Below are 23,006 nucleotides of genomic sequence, written 5' to 3' on the forward strand. Positions count from 1 at the left end.
AACTCCACAACCAGAGACTCTGCAACTAGAAACTCCGCAACTAGAAACTCCGCAGCTAGAAACTACACAACTAGAGACTCCACAACTAGAAACTCCACAACTAGAAACTCCACAACTAGAAACTCCACAACTTGAAACCTCAAAACCTTAAGTTACGCAACTAGAAAATCCACAGCTAGATATTCCGCAACTAGAAACTCCACAACTAGAAACTCCACAACTCAAAACTCCACAACTAGAAACTCCAAAACTCGAAACTCCACAACTGGAAACTCCACAACTAGACACTCCACAACTCAAAACTCTTCAACTAGAAACTCCAAAACTAGAGACTCCACAACTAGAGAATCTACAACTAGAGACTTCAAACTAGAAACTCAACAACTAGAAACTTCAAAATTCGAAACTCTACTAGAAACTACACAACTGGAAATTCCACAACTAGACACTCCACAACTAGAAACTCCACAACAAGAGGCTCTGCAACTATGGAACTCCGCAACTCGAAACTCCGACACAAGAAATTCCAGAGCTAGAAACACCACAACTAGACACTCCGCAACTAGAAACTCCACAACTTGAGATGCCACAACTAGAAACTCCACAACTTGAAACTTCACAACTAGAAACTCCACAACTAGAAACTCTACTACTAGACACTCCTCAACTAGAGAATTCGCAACTAGAAACTCCAAAACTAGATACTCTACTACTAGACACTCCTCAACTAGAGAATTCGCAACTAGAAACTCCAAAACTAGAGACTCTGCAACTAGAAACTCCGCAGCTAGAAACTCCACAACTAGAAACCCCACAACTAGAAACTCCACAACTAGGAACTCCACAACTCGAAACTCCACAACTCAAAACTCCACAACTTGAAACTCCACAACTAGAGACTCCACAACTAGAAACTCCACAACTAGAAACTCCACAACTAGAAACTCCACAACTGGAAACTCCACAACTTGAGACTCCGCAACTTGAAACTCCACAACTAGAAACTCCGCTATTAAAAACTCCGCAACTAGAAACTCCGCAACTAGAAACTCCCACAACTGGAAACTCCACAACTAGAAACTCCACAACCAGAAACTCCACAACTAGAAACTCCACACCTAGAAACTCCACAACTAGAGACTCACCAACTAGAAACTCCACAACTAGATACTCCGCAACTAGAAACTCTGCAACTAGAAACTCCACAACCAGAGACTCTGCAACTAGAAACTCTGCAACTAGAAACTCCGCAGCTAGAAACTACACAACTAGAGACTCCACAACTACAAACTCCAAGACTAGAAACTCCACAACTAGACACTCCACAACTAAAAACTCTTCAACTAGAAACTCCTAAACTAGAGACTCCACAACTAGAGAATCTACAACTAGAGACTTCAAACTAGAAACTTAACAACTAGAAACTCCACAACTAAAAACTCAACAACTAGAAACTCCACAGCATGAGACTCCGCAGTTTGAAACTCCACAACTAGAAACTCCGCAACTAGAAACTCCACAACTAGGAACTCCGCAACTAGAAACTCCACAACTAGAAACTCCACAACTCGAAACTCCACTACTAGATACTCCACAACTGGAAACTCGACAACTAGAAACTCCACATCTAGAGACTCCACAACTTGAAACTCCACAACTAGAAACTCTGCAACTAGAAACTCCGCATCTAGAGACTCCACAACTCCACAACTATAAACTCCACAACTGAAAAATCCACAACTAGATACTCCACAACTAGAAAATCCACAAATTGAAACTCCACAACTATAGACTCCACAGCTTGAAACTCCACACGTTTAAACTCCACAACTTAAGACTCCACAACTAGAAACTCCACAACTAGAAACTCCCCAACTAACTCCGCAACTAGAAACTCCGCACAGGAGACTCTACAACTAGAAACTCCACAACTAGAAACTCCAAAACTAGAAACTCCACAACTAGAAACTTCACAACTAGGAACTCCGCAACTAGAGACTCCACAACTGGAAACTGCACAACTTGAAACTCCACAACTAGAAACTCCACAACCAGAAACTCCACAACAAGAAACTCCACAACTAGAAACTCCGCAACTAGAGACTCCACAATTAGAAACTCCACAACTACAAACTCCACAAATACAGACTCGGCAACTAGAAATTCCATATCTAGAAACTTCCAACTAGGAACTGCAAAACTAGAGACTTCACAACTAGAAACTCAACAACTAGAAACTCCACAACTAAAAACTGCACAACTGGAAACTCCACAACTTGAGACTCCGCAACTTGAAACTTCACAACTGGAAACTCCACAACTAGATACTCCACAACTGGAAACTCCACAACTAGAAACTCCACAACTAGACTCCACAACTTGAAACTCCACAACTAGAGACTCCGCAACTAGAAACTCCACAACTAGAGACTCCGCAACTCCACAACTAGAAACTCCACAACTGGAAACTCCACAACTAGATACTCCGCAACTAGAAACTCCACAACTAGAGACTCCACAACTTGAAACTCCACAACTCTAAACTCCACAACTTCAGACTCCACAACTAGAAACTCCACAACGCAAAACTCCACAACTGGAAATTTCACAATTAGAAACTCCACAACCAGAAACTCCACAACTAGAAACTCCACAACTAAAAACTCTACAACTGGAAACTCCACAACTAGAAACTCCACAACTAGAAACTCCACAACTAGAGACTCCGCAACTAGAAACTCCACAACCAGAGACTCTGCAACTAGAACCTCCGCAACTAGAAACTCCGCAGCTAGAAACTACACAACTAGAGACTCCACAACTAGAAACTCCACAACTAGAAACTCCACAACTAGAAACTCCACAACTTGAAACCTCACAACCTTAAGTTACGCAACTAGAAAATACACAGCTAGATATTCCGCAACTAGAAACTCCACAACTAGAAACTCCACAACTCAAAACTCCACAACTAGAAACTCCGAAACTCGAAACTCCACAACTCGAAACTCTACAACTGGAAACTCTACAACTGGAAACTCCACAACTAGACACTCCACAACTAAAAACTCTTCAACTAGAAACTCCAAAACTAGAGACTCCACAACTAGAGAATCTACAACTAGAGACTTAAACTAGAAACTCAACAACTAGAAACTTCAAAATTCGAAACTCTACTAGAAACTACACAACTGGAAATTCCACAACTAGACACTCCACAACTAGAAACTCCACAACTAGAGACTGCAACTATGGAACTCCGAAACTCAAAACTCCGCAACAAGAAATTCCAGAGCTAGAAACACCACAACTAGACACTCCGCAACTAGAAACTCCACAACTTGAGACGCCGCAACTAGAAACTCCACAACTTGAAACTTCACAACTAGAAACTCCACAACAAGAAACTCTACAACTGGAGACTCCTCAACTAGAGAATTCGCAACTAGAAACTCCAAAACTAGAGACTCTGCAACTAGAAACTTCGCAGCTAGAAACTCCACAACTAGAAACCCTACAACTAGAAACTCCACAACTAGAAACTCCACAACTCGAAACTCCACAACTCAAAACTCCACAACTTGAAACTCCACAACTAGAGACTCCACAACTAGAAACTCCACAACTAGAAACTCCAAAACTGGAAACTCCACAACTTGAGACTCTGCAACTTGAAACTCCACAACTAGAAACTCCGCTATTAAAAACTCCGCAACTAGAAACTCCGCAACTAGAAACTCCGCAACAGGAAACTCCACAACTAGAAACTCCACAACCAGAAACTCCACAAATAGAAACTCCACAACTAGAGACTCACCAACTAGAAACTCCCCAACTAGAAACTGCACAACTACAAACTCCACAAATAGAGACTCGGCAACTAGAAATTCCATATCTAGAAACTCCACAACTAAAAACTGCAAAACTAGAGACTTCTCAACTAGAAACTCAACAACTAGAAACTCCACAACTGGAAACTTCACAACTAGAAACTCCACAACTACAAACTCTACAAATAAAGACACGGCTACAAGTAATTTCATGTCTAGAAAGTCCACAACTAAAAACTCCAGAACTGGAAACTCCACAACTAGAAACTCCACAACTAGAAACTCCACAACTCGAAACTCCAGAACTGGAAACTCCACAACTAGACACTCCACAACTAAAAACTTCACAACGAGAAACTCCACAACTAGAAACTCCACAACTAGAAATTCCACAACTAAAAACTCTTCAACTAGAAACTCCTAAATTAGAGACTCCACAAATAGAGAATCTACAACTAGAGACTTTAAACTAGAAACTCAACAACTAGAAACTCAACAACTAAAAACTCAACAACTAGAAACTCCACAGCATGAGACTCCGCAACTTGAAACTCCACAACTAGAAACTCCGCAACTAGAAACTCCACAACTAGAAACTCCGCAACTAGAAACTCCACAACTAGAAACTCCACAACTCGAAGCTCCACTACTAGATACTCAACAACTAAAAACTCAACAACTAGAAACTCCACAGCATGAGACTCCGCAACTTGAAACTCCACAACTAGAAACTCCGCAACTAGAAACTCCACAACTAGAAACTCCGCAACTCCAAAACTATAAACTCCACAAATGAAAAATCTACAACTAGATACTCCACAACTAGAAAATCTACAACTAGAAACTCCACAACTATAGACTCCACAGCTTGAAACTCCACACGTTTAAACTCCACAACTTAAGACTCCACAACTAGAAAATCCACAACTAAAAACTCCCCAACTAGAAACTCCGCAACTAGAAACTCCGCAACAGGAGACTCTACAACTAGAAACTCCACAACTAGAAACTCCAAAACTAGAAACTCCACAACTAGAAACTTCACGACTAGAAACTCCGCAACTAGAGACTCCACAACTGGAAACTGCACAACTTGAAACTCCACAACTAGAAACTCCAAACCAGAAACTCCACAACTAGAAACTACACAACTAGAAACTCCACAACTAGAGACTCCACAACTAGAAACTCGACAACTAGAAACTCCACAACTACAAACTCCACAACCAGAAACTCCACAACTAGAAACTCCACAACTAGAATCTCCGCAACTAGAGACTCACCAACTAGAAACTCCACAACTAGAAACTCCACAACTACAAACTCAACAAATACAGACTTGGCAACTAGAAATTCCATATCTAGAAACTCCACAACTAAAAACTGCAAAACTAGAGACTTCTCAGCTAGAAACTCAACAACTAGAAACTCCACAACTGGAAACTCCACAAATAGAAACTCCACAACTACAAACTCTACAAATAAAGACTCGGCTACATGAAATTTCATGTCTAAAAAGTCCACAACTAAAAACTCCACAACTGGAAACTCCACAACTAGAAACTCCACAGCTAGAAACTCCACAACTTGAAACTCCACAACTCGAAACTCCACAACTGGAAACTCCACAACTAGACACTCCACAACTAGAAACTCCACAACCAGAAACTCAACAACTAGAAACTCCACAACTAGAAACTTCACAACTAGAGACTCCGCATTTAGAGACTCTACAACTAGAAACTCCACAACTAGAAACTCCACAATCAGAGACTCTGCAATTCCAACACTAGAAACTCCACAACTGCAAACTCCACAACTAGATACTCCGCAACTAGAAACTCCGCAACTTGAAACTCCACAACCAGAGACTCTGCAACTAGAAACTCCGCAACTAGAAACTCCGCAGCTAGAAACTACACAACTAGAGACAACACAACTAGAGACTCCAAGACTAGAAACTCCACAACTAGACACTCCACAACTAAAAACTCTTCAACTAGAAACTCCTAAACTAGAGACTCCACAACTAGAGAATCTACAACTAGAGACTTCAAACTAGAAACTCAACAACTAGAAACTCAACAACTAAAAACTCAACAACTAGAAACTCCACAGCATGAGACTCCGCAACTTGAAACTCCACAACTAGAAACTCCGCAACTAGAAACTCCACAACTAGAAACTCCGCAACTAGAAACTCCACAACTAGAAACTCCACAACTCGAAACTCCACTACTAGATACTCCCACATCTAGAGACTCCACAACTTGAAACTCCACAACTAGAGACTCCACAACTCCACAACTATAAACTCCACAACTGAAAAATCCACAACTAGATACTCCACAACTAGAAAATCCACAAATTGAAACTCCACAACTTGAGACTCCGCAACTTGAAACTCCACAACTAGAAACTCCGCTATTAAAAACTCCGCAACTAGAAACTCCGCAACTAGAAACTCCGCAACAGGAAACTCCACAACTAGAAACTCCACAACCAGAAACTCCACAACTAGAAACTTCACAACTGGAAACTCCACAACTAGATACTCCACAACTGGAAACTCCACAACTAGAAACTCCACAACTAGACTCCACAACTTGAAACTCCACAACTAGAGACTCCGCAACTAGAAACTCCACAACTAGAGACTCCGCAACTAGAGACTCCACAACTAGAAACTCCACAACTAGAAACTCCACAACCAGAGACTCTGCAATTCCACAACTAGAAACTCCACAACTGCAAGCTCCACAACTAGATACTCCGCAACTAGAAACTCCGCAACTAGAAACTCCACAACCAGACACTCTGCAACTAGAAACTCCGCAACTAGAAACTCCGCAGCTAGAAACTACACAACTAGAGACTCCACAACTAGAAACTCCACGACTAGAAACTCCACAACTAGACACTCCACAACTAAAAACTCTTCAACTAGAAACTCCTAAATTAGAGACTCCACAAATAGAGAATCTACAACTAGAGACTTTAAACTAGAAACTCAACAACTAGAAACTCAACAACTAAAAACTCAACAACTAGAAACTCCACAGCATGAGACTCCGCAACTTGAAACTCCGCAACTAGAAACTCCGCAACTAGAAACTCCACAACTAGAAACTCCGCAACTAGAAACTCCACAACTAGAAACTCCACAACTCGAAGCTCCACTACTAGATACTCAACAACTAAAAACTCAACAACTAGAAACTCCACAGCATGAGACTCCGCAACTTGAAACTCCACAACTAGAAACTCCGCAACTAGAAACTCCACAACTAGAAACTCCGCAAATACAGACTCGGCAACTAGAAATTCCATATCTAGAAACTTCCAACTAGAAACTGCAAAACTAGAGACTTCACAACTAGAAACTCAACAACTAGAAACTCCACAACTAAAAACTGCACAACTGGAAACTCCACAACTTGAGACTCCGCAACTTGAAACTTCACAACTGGAAACTCCACAACTAGATACTCCACAACTGGAAACTCCACAACTAGAAACTCCACAACTAGACTCCACAACTTGAAACTCCACAACTAGAGACTCCGCAACTAGAAACTCCACAACTAGAGACTCCACAACTTGAAACTCTACAACTCTAAACTCCACAACTTGAGACTCCACAACTAGAAACTCCACAACGCAAAACTCCACAACTGGAAATTTCACAATTAGAAACTCCACAACCAGAAACTCCACAACTAGAAACTCCACAACTAAAAACTCCACAACTGGAAACTCCACAACTAGAAACTCCACAACTAGAAACTCCACAACTAGAGACTCCGCAACTAGAAACTCCACAACCAGAGACTCTGCAACTAGAACCTCCGCAACTAGAAACTCCGCAGCTAGAAACTACACAACTAGAGACTCCACAACTAGAAACTCCACAACTAGAAACTCCACAACTATAAACTCCACAACTTGAAACCTCACAACCTTAAGTTACGCAACTAGAAAATACACAGCTAGATATTCCGCAACTAGAAACTCCACAACTAGAAACTCCACAACTCAAAACTCCACAACTAGAAACTCCGAAACTCGAAACTCCACAACTCGAAACTCTACAACTGGAAACTCCACAACTAGACACTCCACAACTAAAATCTCTTCAACTAGAAACTCCAAAACTAGAGACTCCTCAACTAGAGAATCTACAACTAGAGACTTCAAACTAGAAACTCAACAACTAGAAACTTCAAAATTCGAAACTCTACTAGAAACTACACAACTGGAAATTCCACAACTAGACACTCCACAACTAGAAACTCCACAACTAGAGACTGCAACTATGGAACTCCGAAACTCAAAACTCCGCAACAAGAAATTCCAGAGCTAGAAACACCACAACTAGACACTCCGCAACTAGAAACTCCACAACTTGAGACGCCGCAACTAGAAACTCCACAACTTGAAACTTCACAACTAGAAACTCCACAACAAGAAACTCTACAACTGGAGACTCCTCAACTAGAGAATTCGCAACTAGAAACTCCAAAACTAGAGACTCTGCAACTAGAAACTCCGCAGCTAGAAACTCCACAACTAGAAACCCTACAACTAGAAACTCCACAACTAGAAACTCCACAACTCGAAACTCCACAACTCAAAACTCCACAACTTGAAACTCCACAACTAGAGACTCCACAACTAGAAACTCCACAACTAGAAACTCCAAAACTGGAAACTCCACAACTTGAGACTCTGCAACTTGAAACTCCACAACTAGAAACTCCGCTATTAAAAACTCCGCAACTAGAAACTCCGCAACTAGAAACTCCGCAACAGGAAACTCCACAACTAGAAACTCCACAACCAGAAACTCCACAAATAGAAACTCCACAACTAGAGACTCACCAACTAGAAACTCCCAACTAGAAACTGCACAACTACAAACTCCACAAATAGAGACTCGGCAACTAGAAATTCCATATCTAGAAACTCCACAACTAAAAACTGCAAAACTAGAGACTTCTCAACTAGAAACTCAACAACTAGAAACTCCACAACTGGAAACTTCACAACTAGAAACTCCACAACTACAAACTCTACAAATAAAGACACGGCTACAAGTAATTTCATGTCTAGAAAGTCCACAACTAAAAACTCCAGAACTGGAAACTCCACAACTAGAAACTCCACAACTAGAAACTCCACAACTAGAAACTCCACAACTCGAAACTCCAGAACTGGAAACTCCACAACTAGACACTCCACAACTAAAAACTTCACAACGAGAAACTCCACAACTAGAAACTCCACAACTAGAAATTCCACAACTAAAAACTCTTCAACTAGAAACTCCTAAATTAGAGACTCCACAAATAGAGAATCTACAACTAGAGACTTTAAACTAGAAACTCAACAACTAGAAACTCAACAACTAAAAACTCAACAACTAGAAACTCCACAGCATGAGACTCCGCAACTTGAAACTCCAAAACTAGAAACTCCGCAACTAGAAACTCCACAACTAGAAACTCCGCAACTAGAAACTCCACAACTAGGAACTCCACAACTCGAAGCTCCACTACTAGATACTCAACAACTAAAAACTCAACAACTAGAAACTCCACAGCATGAGACTCCGCAACTTGAAACTCCACAACTAGAAACTCCGCAACTAGAAACTCCACAACTAGAAACTCCGCAACTCCAAAACTATAAACTCCACAAATGAAAAATCTACAACTAGATACTCCACAACTAGAAAATCTACAACTAGAAACTCCACAACTATAGACTCCACAGCTGGAAACTCCACACGTTTAAACTCCACAACTTAAGACTCCACAACTAGAAACTCCACAACTAGAAACTCCCCAACTAGAAACTCCGCAACTAGAAACTCCGCAACAGGAGACTCTACAACTAGAAACTCCACAACTAGAAACTCCAAAACTAGAAACTCCACAACTAGAAACTTCACGACTAGAAACTCCGCAACTAGAGACTCCACAACTGGAAACTGCACAACTTGAAACTCCACAACTAGAAACTCCAAACCAGAAACTCCACAACTAGAAACTCCACAACTAGAAACTCCACAACTAGAGACTCCACAACTAGAAACTCGACAACTAGAAACTCCACAACTACAAACTCCACAACCAGAAACTCCACAACTAGAAACTCCACAACTAGAATCTCCGCAACTAGAGACTCACCAACTAGAAACTCCACAACTAGAAACTCCACAACTACAAACTCAACAAATACAGACTTGGCAACTAGAAATTCCATATCTAGAAACTCCACAACTAAAAACTGCAAAACTAGAGACTTCTCAGCTAGAAACTCAACAACTAGAAACTCCACAACTGGAAACTCCACAAATAGAAACTCCACAACTACAAACTCTACAAATAAAGACTCGGCTACATGAAATTTCATGTCTAAAAAGTCCACAACTAAAAACTCCACAACTGGAAACTCCACAACTAGAAACTCCACAGCTAGAAACTCCACAACTTGAAACTCCACAACTCGAAACTCCACAACTGGAAACTCCACAACTAGACACTCCACAACTAGAAACTCCACAACCAGAAACTCCACAACTAGAAACTCCACAACTAGAAACTTCACAACTAGAGACTCCGCAACTAGAGACTCCACAACTAGAAACTCCACAACTAGAAACTCCACAACCAGAGACTCTGCAATTCCACAACTAGAAACTCCACAACTGCAAGCTCCACAACTAGATACTCCGCAACTAGAAACTCCGCAACTAGAAACTCCACAACCAGACACTCTGCAACTAGAAACTCCGCAACTAGAAACTCCGCAGCTAGAAACTACACAACTAGAGACTCCACAACTAGAAACTCCACGACTAGAAACTCCACAACTAGACACTCCACAACTAAAAACTCTTCAACTAGAAACTCCTAAATTAGAGACTCCACAAATAGAGAATCTACAACTAGAGACTTTAAACTAGAAACTCAACAACTAGAAACTCAACAACTAAAAACTCAACAACTAGAAACTCCACAGCATGAGACTCCGCAACTTGAAACTCCACAACTAGAAACTCCGCAACTAGAAACTCCACAACTAGAAACTCCGCAACTAGAAACTCCACAACTAGAAACTCCACAACTCGAAACTCCACTACTAGATACTCCCACATCTAGAGACTCCACAACTTGAAACTCCACAACTAGAGACTCCACAACTCCACAACTATAAACTCCACAACTGAAAAATCCACAACTAGATACTCCACAACTAGAAAATCCACAAATTGAAACTCCACAACTTGAGACTCCGCAACTTGAAACTCCACAACTAGAAACTCCGCTATTAAAAACTCCGCAACTAGAAACTCCGCAACTAGAAACTCCGCAACAGGAAACTCCACAACTAGAAACTCCACAACCAGAAACTCCACAACTAGAAACTTCACAACTGGAAACTCCACAACTAGATACTCCACAACTGGAAACTCCACAACTAGAAACTCCACAACTAGACTCCACAACTTGAAACTCCACAACTAGAGACTCCGCAACTAGAAACTCCACAACTAGAGACTCCGCAACTAGAGACTCCACAACTAGAAACTCCACAACTAGAAACTCCACAACCAGAGACTCTGCAATTCCACAACTAGAAACTCCACAACTGCAAGCTCCACAACTAGATACTCCGCAACTAGAAACTCCGCAACTAGAAACTCCACAACCAGACACTCTGCAACTAGAAACTCCGCAACTAGAAACTCCGCAGCTAGAAACTACACAACTAGAGACTCCACAACTAGAAACTCCACGACTAGAAACTCCACAACTAGACACTCCACAACTAAAAACTCTTCAACTAGAAACTCCTAAATTAGAGACTCCACAAATAGAGAATCTACAACTAGAGACTTTAAACTAGAAACTCAACAACTAGAAACTCAACAACTAAAAACTCAACAACTAGAAACTCCACAGCATGAGACTCCGCAACTTGAAACTCCGCAACTAGAAACTCCGCAACTAGAAACTCCACAACTAGAAACTCCGCAACTAGAAACTCCACAACTAGAAACTCCACAACTCGAAGCTCCACTACTAGATACTCAACAACTAAAAACTCAACAACTAGAAACTCCACAGCATGAGACTCCGCAACTTGAAACTCCACAACTAGAAACTCCGCAACTAGAAACTCCACAACTAGAAACTCCGCAACTCCAAAACTATAAACTCCACAAATGAAAAATCTACAACTAGATACTCCACAACTAGAAAATCTACAACTAGAAACTCCACAACTATAGACTCCACAGCTTGAAACTCCACACGTTTAAACTCCACAACTTAAGACTCCACAACTAGAAACTCCACAACTAGAAACTCCCCAACTAGAAACTCCGCAACTAGAAACTCCGCAACAGGAGACTCTACAACTAGAAACTCCACAACTAGAAACTCCAAAACTAGAAACTCCACAACTAGAAACTTCACAACTAGAAACTCCGCAACTAGAGACTCCACAACTGGAAACTGCACAACTTGAAACTCCACAACTAGAAACTCCACAACCAGAAATTCCACAACAAGAAACTCCACAACTAGAAACTCCGCAACTAGAGACTCCACAATTAGAAACTCCACAACTACAAACTCCACAAATACAGACTCGGCAACTAGAAATTCCATATCTAGAAACTTCCAACTAGAAACTGCAAAACTAGAGACTTCACAACTAGAAACTCAACAACTAGAAACTCCACAACTAAAAACTGCACAACTGGAAACTCCACAACTTGAGACTCCGCAACTTGAAACTTCACAACTGGAAACTCCACAACTAGATACTCCACAACTGGAAACTCCACAACTAGAAACTCCACAACTAGACTCCACAACTTGAAACTCCACAACTAGAGACTCCGCAACTAGAAACTCCACAACTAGAGACTCCGCAACTCCACAACTAGAAACTCCACAACTGGAAACTCCACAACTAGATACTCCGCAACTAGAAACTCCACAACTAGAGACTCCACAACTTGAAACTCTACAACTCTAAACTCCACAACTTGAGACTCCACAACTAGAAACTCCACAACGCAAAACTCCACAACTGGAAATTTCACAATTAGAAACTCCACAACCAGAAACTCCACAACTAGAAACTCCACAACTAAAAACTCCACAACTGGAAACTCCACAACTAGAAACTCCACAACTAGAAACTCCACAACTAGAGACTCCGCAACTAGAAACTCCACAACCAGAGACTCTGCAACTAGAACCTCCGCAACTAGAAACTCCGCAGCTAGAAACTACACAACTAGAGACTCCACAACTAGAAACTCCACAACTAGAAACTCCACAACTAGAAACTCCACAACTTGAAACCTCACAACCTTAAGTTACGCAACTAGAAAATACACAGCTAGATATTCCGCAACTAGAAACTCCACAACTAGAAACTCCACAACTCAAAACTCCACAACTAGAAACTCCGAAACTCGAAACTCCACAACTCGAAACTCTACAACTGGAAACTCCACAACTAGACACTCCACAACTAAAATCTCTTCAACTAGAAACTCCAAAACTAGAGACTCCTCAACTAGAGAATCTACAACTAGAGACTTCAAACTAGAAACTCAACAACTAGAAACTTCAAAATTCGAAACTCTACTAGAAACTACACAACTGGAAATTCCACAACTAGACACTCCACAACTAGAAACTCCACAACTAGAGACTGCAACTATGGAACTCCGAAACTCAAAACTCCGCAACAAGAAATTCCAGAGCTAGAAACACCACAACTAGACACTCCGCAACTAGAAACTCCACAACTTGAGACGCCGCAACTAGAAACTCCACAACTTGAAACTTCACAACTAGAAACTCCACAACAAGAAACTCTACAACTGGAGACTCCTCAACTAGAGAATTCGCAACTAGAAACTCCAAAACTAGAGACTCTGCAACTAGAAACTCCGCAGCTAGAAACTCCACAACTAGAAACCCTACAACTAGAAACTCCACAACTAGAAACTCCACAACTCGAAACTCCACAACTCAAAACTCCACAACTTGAAACTCCACAACTAGAGACTCCACAACTAGAAACTCCACAACTAGAAACTCCAAAACTGGAAACTCCACAACTTGAGACTCTGCAACTTGAAACTCCACAACTAGAAACTCCGCTATTGAAAACTCCGCAACTAGAAACTCCGCAACTAGAAACTCCGCAACAGGAAACTCCACAACTAGAAACTCCACAACCAGAAACTCCACAAATAGAAACTCCACAACTAGAAACTCCACAACTAGAGACTCACCAACTAGAAACTCCACAACTAGAAACTGCACAACTACAAACTCCACAAATAGAGACTCGGCAACTAGAAATTCCATATCTAGAAACTCCACAACTAAAAACTCCAAAACTAGAGACTTCTCAACTAGAAACTCAACAACTAGAAACTCCACAACTGGAAACTTCACAACTAGAAACTCCACAACTACAAACTCTACAAATAAAGACACGGCTACAAGTAATTTCATGTCTAGAAAGTCCACAACTAAAAACTCCAGAACTGGAAACTCCACAACTAGAAACTCCACAACTAGAAACTCCACAACTAGAAACTCCACAACTCGAAACTCCACAACTGGAAACTCCACAACTAGACACTCCACAACTAAAAACTTCACAACCAGAAACTCCACAACTAGAAACTCCACAACTAGAAACTCCACAACTAAAAACTCTTCAACTAGAAACTCCTAAATTAGAGACTCCACAAATAGAGAATCTACAACTAGAGACTTTAAACTAGAAACTCAACAACTAGAAACTCAACAACTAAAAACTCAACAACTAGAAACTCCACAGCATGAGACTCCGCAACTTGAAACTCCACAACTAGAAACTCCGCAACTAGAAACTCCACAACTAGAAACTCCGCAACTAGAAACTCCACAACTAGAAACTCCACAACTCGAAGCTCCACTACTAGATACTCAACAACTAAAAACTCAACAACTAGAAACTCCACAGCATGAGACTCCGCAACTTGAAACTCCACAACTAGAAACTCCGCAACTAGAAACTCCACAACTAGAAACTCCGCAACTCCAAAACTATAAACTCCACAAATGAAAAATCTACAACTAGATACTCCACAACTAGAAAATCTACAACTAGAAACTCCACAACTATAGACTCCACAGCTTGAAACTCCACACGTTTAAACTCCACAACTTAAGACTCCACAACTAGAAACTCCACAACTAGAAACTCCCCAACTAGAAACTCCGCAACAGGAGACTCTACAACTAGAAACTCCACAACTAGAAACTCCAAAACTAGAAACTCCACAACTAGAAACTTCACGACTACAAACTCCGCAACTAGAGACTCCACAACTGGAAACTGCACAACTTGAAACTCCACAACTAGAAACTCCAAACCAGAAACTCCACAACTAGAAACTCCACAACTAGAAACTCCACAACTAGAGACTCCACAACTAGAAACTCCACAACTAGAAACTCCACAACTACAAACTCCACAACCAGAAACTCCACAACTAGAAACTCCACAACTAGAAACTCTGCAACTAGAGACTCACCAACTAGAAACTCCACAACTAGAAACTCCACAACTACAAACTCCACAAATACAGACTTGGCAACTAGAAATTCCATATCTAGAAACTCCACAACTAAAAACTGCAAAACTAGAGACTTATCAGCTAGAAACTCAACAACTAGAAACTCCACAACTGGAAACTCCACAAATAGAAACTCCACAACTACAAACTCTACAAATAAAGACTCGGCTACATGAAATTTCATGTCTAGAAAGTCCACAACTAAAAACTCCACAACTGGAAACTCCACAACTAGAAACTCCACAGCTAGAAACTCCACAACTTGAAACTCCACAACTCGAAACTCCACAACTGGAAACTCCACAACTAGACACTCCACAACTAGAAACTCCACAACCAGAAACTCCACAACTAGAAACTCCACAACTAGAAACTTCACAACTAGAGACTCCGCAACTAGAGACTCCACAAGTAGAAACTCCACAACTAGAAACTCCACAATCAGAGACTCTGCAATTCCAACACTAGAAACTCCACAACTGCAAACTCCACAACTAGATACTCCGCAACTAGAAACTCCGCAACTTGAAACTCCACAACCAGAGACTCTGCAACTAGAAACTCCGCAGCTAGAAACTACACAACTAGAGACAACACAACTAGAAACTCCAAGACTAGAAACTCCACAACTAGACACTCCACAACTAAAAACTCTTCAACTAGAAACTCCTAAACTAGAGACTCCACAACTAGAGAATCTACAACTAGAGACTTCAAACTAGAAACTCAACAACTAGAAACTCAACAACTAGAAACTCCGCAACTAGAAACTCCACAACTAGAAACTCCACAACTCGAAACTCCACTACTAGATACTCCCACATCTAGAGACTCCACAACTTGAAACTCCACAACTAGAGACTCCACAACTCCACAACTATAAACTCCACAACTGAAAAATCCACAACTAGATACTCCACAACTAGAAAATCCACAAATTGAAACTCCACAACTTGAGACTCCGCAACTTGAAACTCCACAACTAGAAACTCCGCTATTAAAAACTCCGCAACTAGAAACTCCGCAACTAGAAACTCCGCAACAGGAAACTCCACAACTAGAAACTCCACAACCAGAAACTCCACAACTAGAAACTTCACAACTGGAAACTCCACAACTAGATACTCCACAACTGGAAACTCCACAACTAGAAACTCCACAACTAGACTCCACAACTTGAAACTCCACAACTAGAGACTCCGCAACTAGAAACTCCACAACTAGAGACTCCGCAACTAGAGACTCCACAACTAGAAACTCCACAACTAGAAACTCCACAACCAGAGACTCTGCAATTCCACAACTAGAAACTCCACAACTGCAAGCTCCACAACTAGATACTCCGCAACTAGAAACTCCGCAACTAGAAACTCCACAACCAGACACTCTGCAACTAGAAACTCCGCAACTAGAAACTCCGCAGCTAGAAACTACACAACTAGAGACTCCACAACTAGAAACTCCACGACTAGAAACTCCACAACTAGACACTCCACAACTAAAAACTCTTCAACTAGAAACTCCTAAATTAGAGACTCCACAAATAGAGAATCTACAACTAGAGACTTTAAACTAGAAACTCAACAACTAGAAACTCAACAACTAAAAACTCAACAACTAGAAACTCCACAGCATGAGACCCCGCAACTTGAAACTCCGCAACTAGAAACTCCGCAACTAGAAACTCCACAACTAGAAACTCCGCAACTAGTAACTCCACAACTAGAAACTCCGCAACTCGAAGCTCCACTACTAGATACTCAACAACTAAAAACTCAACAACTAGAAACTCCACAGCATGAGACTCCGCAACTTGAAACTCCACAACTAGAAACTCCGCAACTAGAAACTCCACAACTAGAAACTCCGTAACTCCAAAACTATAAACTCCACAAATGAAAAATCTACAACTAGATACTCCACAACTAGAAAATCTACAACTAGAAACTCCACAACTATAGACTCCACAGCTTGAAACTCCACACGTTTAAACTCCACAACTTAAGACTCCACAACTAGAAACTCCACAACTAGAAACTCCCCAACTAGAAACTCCGCAACTAGAAACTCCGCAACAGGAGACTCTACAACTAGAAACTCCACAACTAGAAACTCCAAAACTAGAAACTCCACAACTAGAAACTTCACGACTAGAAACTCCGCAACTAGAGACTCCACAACTAGAAACTCCACAACTAGACTCCACAACTTGAAACTCCACAACTAGAGACTCCGCAACTAGAAACTCCACAACTAGAGACTCCGCAACTCCACAACTAGAAACTCCACAACTGGAAACTCCACAACTAGATACTCCGCCACTAGAAACTCCACAACTAGAGACTCCACAACTTGAAACTCCACAACTTTAAACTTCACAACTTGAGACTCCACAACTAGAAACTCCACAACGCAAAACTCCACAACTGGAAACTCCACAACTAGAAACTCCACAACTAGAAACTCCACAACTAGAGACTCCGCAACTAGAAACTCCACAACCAGAGACTCTGCAACTAGAAACTCCGCAACTAGAAACTCCGCAGCTAGAAACTACACAACTAGAGACTCCACAACTAGAAACTCCACAACTAGAAACTCCACAACTAGAAACTCCACAACTTGAAACCTCAAAACCTTAAGTTACGCAACTAGAAAATCCACAGCTAGATATTCCGCAACTAGAAACTCCACAACTAGAAACTCCACAACTCAAAACTCCACAACTAGAAACTCCAAAACTCGAAACTCCACAACTGGAAACTCCCCAACTAGACACTCCACAACTCAAAACTCTTCAACTAGAAACTCCAAAACTAGAGACTCCACAACTAGAGAATCTACAACTAGAGACTTCAAACTAGAAACTCAACAACTAGAAACTTCAAAATTCGAAACTCTACTAGAAACTACACAACTGGAATTTCCACAACTAGACACTCCACAACTAGAAACTCCACAACAAGAGACTCTGCAACTATGGAACTCCGCAACTCGAAACTCCGACACAAGAAATTCCAGAGCTAGAAACACCACAACTAGACACTCCGCAACTAGAAACTCCACAACTTGAGATGCCACAACTAGAAACTCCACAACTTGAAACTTCACAACTAGAAACTCCACAACTAGAAACTCTACTACTAGACACTCCTCAACTAGAGAATTCGCAACTAGAAACCCCAAAACTAGAGACTCTGCAACTAGAAACTCCGCAGCTAGAAACTCCACAACTAGAAACCCCACAACTAGAAACTCCACAACTAGGAACTCCACAACTCGAAACTCCACAACTCAAAACTCCACAACTTGAAACTCCACAACTAGAGACTCCACAACTAGAAACTCCACAACTAGAAACTCCACAACTAGAAACTCCACAACTGGAAACTCCACAACTTGAGACTCCGCAACTTGAAACTCCACAACTAGAAACTCCGCTATTAAAAACTCCGCAACTAGAAACTCCGCAACTAGAAACTCCCACAACTGGAAACTCCACAACTAGAAACTCCACAACCAGAAACTCCACAACTAGAAACTCCACAACTAGAAACTCCACAACTAGAGACTCACCAACTAGAAACTCCACAACTAGAAACTCCACAACTACAAACTCCACAAATAGAGACTCGGCAACTAGAAATTCCATATCTAGAAACTCCACAACTAAAAACTGCAAAACTAGAGACTTCTCATCTAGAAACTCAACAACTAGAAACTCCACAACTGGAAACATCACAACTAGAAACTCCACAACTACAAACTCTACAAATAAAGACTCGGCTACAAGAAATTTCATGTCTAGAAAGTCCACAACTAAAAACTCCAGAACTGGAAACTCCGCAACTAGAGACTCCACAACTAGAAACTCCACAACTAGAAACTCCACAATCAGAGACTCTGCAATTCCACAACTAGAAACTCCACAACTGCAAACTCCACAACTAAAAACTCTTCAACTAGAAACTCCTAAATTAGAGACTCCACAAATAGAGAATCTACAACTAGAGACTTTAAACTAGAAACTCAACAACTAGAAACTCAACAACTAAAAACTCAACAACTAGAAACTCCACAGCATGAGACCCCGCAACTTGAAACTCCGCAACTAGAAACTCCGCAACTAGAAACTCCACAACTAGAAACTCCGCAACTAGAAACTCCACAACTAGAAACTCCACAACTCGAAGCTCCACTACTAGATACTCAACAACTAAAAACTCAACAACTAGAAACTCCACAGCATGAGACTCCGCAACTTGAAACTCCACAACTAGAAACTCCGCAACTAGAAACTCCACAACTAGAAACTCCGTAACTCCAAAACTATAAACTCCACAAATGAAAAATCTACAACTAGATACTCCACAACTAGAAAATCTACAACTAGAAACTCCACAACTATAGACTCCACAGCTTGAAACTCCACACGTTTAAACTCCACAACTTAAGACTCCACAACTAGAAACTCCACAACTAGAAACTCCCCAACTAGAAACTCCGCAACTAGAAACTCCGCAACAGGAGACTCTACAACTAGAAACTCCACAACTAGAAACTCCAAAACTAGAAACTCCACAACTAGAAACTTCACGACTAGAAACTCCGCAACTAGAGACTCCACAACTAGAAACTCCACAACTAGACTCCACAACTTGAAACTCCACAACTAGAGACTCCGCAACTAGAAACTCCACAACTAGAGACTCCGCAACTCCACAACTAGAAACTCCACAACTGGAAACTCCACAACTAGATACTCCGCCACTAGAAACTCCACAACTAGAGACTCCACAACTTGAAACTCCACAACTTTAAACTTCACAACTTGAGACTCCACAACTAGAAACTCCACAACGCAAAACTCCACAACTGGAAACTCCACAACTAGAAACTCCACAACTAGAAACTCCACAACTAGAGACTCCGCAACTAGAAACTCCACAACCAGAGACTCTGCAACTAGAAACTCCGCAACTAGAAACTCCGCAGCTAGAAACTACACAACTAGAGACTCCACAACTAGAAACTCCACAACTAGAAACTCCACAACTAGAAACTCCACAACTTGAAACCTCAAAACCTTAAGTTACGCAACTAGAAAATCCACAGCTAGATATTCCGCAACTAGAAACTCCACAACTAGAAACTCCACAACTCAAAACTCCACAACTAGAAACTCCAAAACTCGAAACTCCACAACTGGAAACTCCACAACTAGACACTCCACAACTCAAAACTCTTCAACTAGAAACTCCAAAACTAGAGACTCCACAACTAGAGAATCTACAACTAGAGACTTCAAACTAGAAACTCAACAACTAGAAACTTCAAAATTCGAAACTCTACTAGAAACTACACAACTGGAATTTCCACAACTAGACACTCCACAACTAGAAACTCCACAACAAGAGACTCTGCAACTATGGAACTCCGCAACTCGAAACTCCGACACAAGAAATTCCAGAGCTAGAAACACCACAACTAGACACTCCGCAACTAGAAACTCCACAACTTGAGATGCCACAACTAGAAACTCCACAACTTGAAACTTCACAACTAGAAACTCCACAACTAGAAACTCTACTACTAGACACTCCTCAACTAGAGAATTCGCAACTAGAAACCCCAAAACTAGAGACTCTGCAACTAGAAACTCCGCAGCTAGAAACTCCACAACTAGAAACCCCACAACTAGAAACTCCACAACTAGGAACTCCACAACTCGAAACTCCACAACTCAAAACTCCACAACTTGAAACTCCACAACTAGAGACTCCACAACTAGAAACTCCACAACTAGAAACTCCACAACTAGAAACTCCACAACTGGAAACTCCACAACTTGAGACTCCGCAACTTGAAACTCCACAACTAGAAACTCCGCTATTAAAAACTCCGCAACTAGAAACTCCGCAACTAGAAACTCCCACAACTGGAAACTCCACAACTAGAAACTCCACAACCAGAAACTCCACAACTAGAAACTCCACAACTAGAAACTCCACAACTAGAGACTCACCAACTAGAAACTCCACAACTAGAAACTCCACAACTACAAACTCCACAAATAGAGACTCGGCAACTAGAAATTCCATATCTAGAAACTCCACAACTAAAAACTGCAAAACTAGAGACTTCTCATCTAGAAACTCAACAACTAGAAACTCCACAACTGGAAACATCACAACTAGAAACTCCACAACTACAAACTCTACAAATAAAGACTCGGCTACAAGAAATTTCATGTCTAGAAAGTCCACAACTAAAAACTCCAGAACTGGAAACTCCGCAACTAGAGACTCCACAACTAGAAACTCCACAACTAGAAACTCCACAATCAGAGACTCTGCAATTCCACAACTAGAAACTCCACAACTGCAAACTCCACAACTAGATACTCCGCAACTAGAAACTCTGCAACTAGAAACTCCACAACCAGAGACTCTGCAACTAGAAACTCTGCAACTAGAAACTCCGCAGCTAGAAACTACACAACTAGAGACTCCATAACTACAAACTCCAAGACTAGAAACTCCACAACTAGACACTCCACAACTAAAAACTCTTCAACTAGAAACTCCTAAACTAGAGACTCCACAACTAGAGGATCTACAACTAGAGACTTCAAACTAGAAACTCAACAACTAGAAACTCCACAACTAAAAACTCAACAACTAGAAACTCCACAGCATGAGACTCCGCAGTTTGAAACTCCACAACTAGAAACTCCGCAACTAGAAACTCCACAACTAGGAACTCCGCAACTAGAAACTCCACAACTAGAAACTCCACAACTCGAAACTCCACTACTAGATACTCCACAACTGGAAACTCGACAACTAGAAACTCCACATCTAGAGACTCCACAACTTGAAACTCCACAACTAGAAACTCTGCAACTAGAAACTCCGCAACTAGAGACTCCACAACTCCACAACTATAAACTCCACAACTGAAAAATACACAACTAGATACTCCACAACTAGAAAATCCACAAATTGAAACTCCACAACTATAGACTCCACAGCTTGAAACTCCACACGTTTAAACTCCACAACTTAAGACTCCACAACTAGAAACTCCACAACTAGAAATTCCCCAACTAGAAACTCCGCAACTAGAAACTCCGCAACAGGAGACTCTACAACTAGAAACTCCACAACTAGAAACTCCAAAACTAGAAACTCCACAACTAGAAACTTCACAACTAGAAACTCCGCAACTAGAGACTCCACAACTGGAAACTGCACAACTTGAAACTCCACAACTAGAAACTCCACAACCAGAAACTCCACAACAAGAAACTCCACAACTAGAAACTCCGAAACTAGAGACTCCACAATTAGAAACTCCACAACTACAAACTCCACAAATACAGACTCGGCAACTAGAAATTCCATATCTAGAAACTTCCAACTCTAAACTCCACAACTTGAGACTCCACAACTAGAAACTCCACAACGCAAAACTCCACAACTGGAAATTTCACAATTAGAAACTCC

Source organism: Rhipicephalus microplus, unplaced genomic scaffold (assembly GCF_043290135.1).
Source record: "Rhipicephalus microplus isolate Deutch F79 unplaced genomic scaffold, USDA_Rmic scaffold_13, whole genome shotgun sequence".
NCBI lineage: Eukaryota > Metazoa > Arthropoda > Arachnida > Ixodida > Ixodidae > Rhipicephalus > Rhipicephalus microplus.